Here is a 3,873-nt window from a genome sequence, read left to right as displayed (position 1 = left end):
AAAGCAATGGCAACCCACTCCAATACTCTTGCCTGGAAAATCCCATGGATGGAGGAGCCTGGTAGGCTGCAGTCCATAGGGTCGCTAAGAGTCGGACACGACTGAACGACTTCACTTTCACTTTTTACTTTCATGCATTGGAGAAGGAAATGGCAACCCACTCCAGTGTTCTTGCCTGGAGAATCCTAGGGACGGGGGAGCCTGGTGGGCTGCTGTCCATGGGGTCTCACAGAGTCGGACACAACTGAAGTGACTTAGCAGCAGCAGCACACAAAGGCTTTGAAATAGTCAATAAAGCAAAGTAGATGCTTTTCTGGAATTCTCTGCTTTTTCTAAAACTTTTAGAGGTTAATCTACATCTAGGTATTTTGTAATTTATCTGATTGCAGTTTTACATTTAGTCTCCCACAGGTAGAGTTCCACTTATTTCTCCAAATCCTGAACAACTGATCAAGGGTCAACTGTTTCTAAGGCTAGAAAGTGATAGAAATATGAAAAAAAGAATGCAGTTATTTCCTTTCTGTGATTTAAATGTGCATTAACCCATGTAATATGATAATTGAATAGTATAGGTTCAAAAAGAAACCTAAAAAAGTAAATTCTAACATGAATTATCAGAAGCTATAGAATTATATGAAAGTATTCTTTTTTCATGATTTATAATTACTATATTCTCATATTAGGTATAGAATTTATTACATACCAAACTTTTTTATACAGATCTAAGACATGTATGAACTATTACAAATATATCTCAGTCCTTTGTGAGTTAATATATACTTACTGTTATTCTAAAACTCTGCCAACTTTCACTCAATTCTAAGCAGTGTTTCTAAAAAATATTTTACTCAGTTCTTCTATGTTTTTATCAAATTGAAAGGCATGCCACTACATACACCAAAAAAAGTGTGAAGTTGAGACTATGTAAAATATGCTCTGTACTAAATAGAAATAGAAAAACATGTTGCTATTTTGGCAGTTGGCACCACCAAGGATAAATTTTTTGTGTTCCTACTAATTAAACTTGAGAGGATAGAGAGCTAATGCAATTAAAATAATTGAAATACTAAAAATACTATGCATATGAAGTAAACTGTAACCATCATTTTTAAAAAATCATATGCATTATGAACATAGTTGATCCTTAAGCAACACAGGGGTTAGGGGGCACCTACCCTCTGCACAGTAGGTATTTCCAAGTATAAAATACAGTCGCCCTGAATCCTCATCCCCAACTCCTCAGTATCCACATTGTGGCATCTAAGGATTCAACCAACCAAGGATTCTGTAATACTGCAATATTTACTATTGAAAAAAAAATCTACATATAAGCCATACCACACAGTTCAAACCTGATTTTTCAAGGGTCAACCATATACTGAATTGAGATTTCCAGCCACATCTATGATACACCCAGTATCCATGGTTCTCAGAATGATTAAAATTAATCATAGCAAAAGATTGAGAGACTGAGGACTACCTAACCATTATTAAGGCCAATGTTATAAACCAGCATGTTTTTGTTTCATTGGGATAGTAAGTAAAGACCATAAGGAGAATCCTATTAATACACATTCTGACATTATTTGCTTGCTTGCTCAGTCGTGTCCTGCTCTTTGCAACCCAATGGACTGTAGCCCTAGGCTCCTCTGTCCAGGGGATAATCCCAGCAAGAATACTTCAGTGGGTTGCCATTTCCTCCTCCAGGGGATCTTCCCAACTCAGGGAGTGAATCCACGTCTCCAGAGTCTCCTGCACTGGAAGGTGGATTCTTTACCACTGAGTCACCTGGGAAGCCCAAGACATTTATTATTGAACTTCAATATTTTAGTAATTTTTCTTAGTAGAGATAATACAAGTAATGAAAATAGTGACTGTATATGCTTGTGTGTGTATATATGTGTATAAATACAGTTGCTTAGGTGAAATTTGCATATTTAATGTTTTGAAAAAGGACTTTAAAAAGAGGAAAATAGGACTAAAAATTTACTGTCAGATCTGTATTAAATTCCTCATTTGAAATATTGCATTAAAAAGACATTATTTGAAAATAAAAATATATGTTGCATTCATAAATCTTAAATTCTTTGGGTATAAATCTCTAAACTCATTAAGTTTAAACTATCTTACATGTATTTTTCTTATATAAACGTATCATATTGAGCAAACAACCAGTGAACAAAGAAGTGATGTAACAATGGATATGTGATATTTTAAAATTAGGAAAACATATGGTACATAATATAAGCAACCTCAAGAGAGTGTAATGTTTACAAAAAAATAAAATTTCAAAACCAACAAAATGTAGAAAAATTAAACCAACCAATAACAACTGAAAGAGTTCCTAAAGAACAGTTGCCACTTGATAGGAACTTTGTGGATGAAGTCTGAAAAATTCCAAGGTACAGATACTTCTGGTGTATCAAAGGTGTGACAAGGACTATGATATATAACTTCTTCCAGATCACAAAAATGACAAGTTACTAGATTTATTATGTGTTGTTGTAATCTCAAATAATAATTTAAAATAATGAAAAAAAGAAAACTCAGAAACTTTTTCACTTGATGATAGGTTTGAAAATTGCAATCGGATTCTTAGCAGATACATTCGACTATACAAAGGACTAATGTTCAAGCTGAAACTTCAATACTTTGGCCACCTGATGCGAAGAGCTGACTCATTGGAAAAGACCCTGATGCTGGGAAACATTGAAGGCAGGAAGAGAAGGGGATGACAGAGGATGAAATGATTAGATATCATCACCAACTCAATGGACATGAGTTTGAGCAAACTCCAGGAGATAGTGGAGAACAGAGGAGTCTGGCATCTGTAGTCCATGAGGTCACAAAGAGTCAGAATGACTTAGTACTCAACAACAATACAAAAGTGAGTAGAAGAGGTATAGGTTAATTAACCTGTCTGTGGATCAGTTTCCTTATCTTTAATTTGTGGATGACAATAGTAACTACCTAATAGGACATAGCTGTGAAAAGAAGAGAAGCAAAAACCAAAAGAGAAAAGGAAAGATATACACATCTGAATGCAGAGTTCCAAAGAACAGCAAGAAGAGATAAGAAAGCCTTCCTCAGCGATCAATGCAAAGAAATAGAGGAAAACAACAGAATGGGAAAGACTACAGATCTCTTCAAGAAAATCAGAGATACCAAGGGAACATTTCATGCAAAGATGGGCTCAATAAAGGACAGAAATGGTATGGACCTAACAGAAGCATAAGGTATTAAGAAGAGGTGGCAAGAATACACAGAAGAACTGTACAAAAAAGATCTTCACGACCCTGATTATCACAATGGTGTGATCACTCACCTAGAGCCAGACATCCTGGAATGTGAGGTCAAGTGGGCCTTAGAAAGCATCACTGTGAACAAAGATAGTGGAGGTGATGGAATTCCAGTTGAGCTATTCCAAATCCTGAAAGATGATGCTGTGAAAGTGCTGCACTCAATATGCCAGCAAATTTGGAAAACTCAGCAGTGGCCACAGGACTGGAAAAGGTCAGTTTTCATTCCAATCCCAAAGAAAGGCAATGCCAAAGAATGCTCAAACTACCACACAATTGCACTCACCTCACATGCTAGTAAACTAATGCTCAAAATTCTCCAAGCCAGGCTTCAGCAGTACGTGAACCGTGAACATTCAGACGTTCAAGTTGGTTTTAGAAAAGGCAGAAGAACCAGAAATCAAATTGCCAACATCTGCTGGATCATAAAAAAAGCAAGAAAGTTCCAGAAAAACATCTATTTCTGCTTTATTAACTATGCCTTTGACTGTGTGGATCACAATAAACTGTGGAAAATTCTGAAAGAGATGGGAATACCAGACCACCTGATCTGCCTCTTGAGAAATCTGTATGC

The sequence above is a fragment of the Bison bison genome, unplaced genomic scaffold, assembly GCF_000754665.1.
Source record: "Bison bison bison isolate TAMUID 2011002044 unplaced genomic scaffold, Bison_UMD1.0 scf7180017864473, whole genome shotgun sequence".
Lineage (NCBI taxonomy): Eukaryota > Metazoa > Chordata > Mammalia > Artiodactyla > Bovidae > Bison > Bison bison.
The sequence above is the reverse complement of the archived record's forward strand: the minus strand, read 5'-3'. Positions refer to the sequence as shown.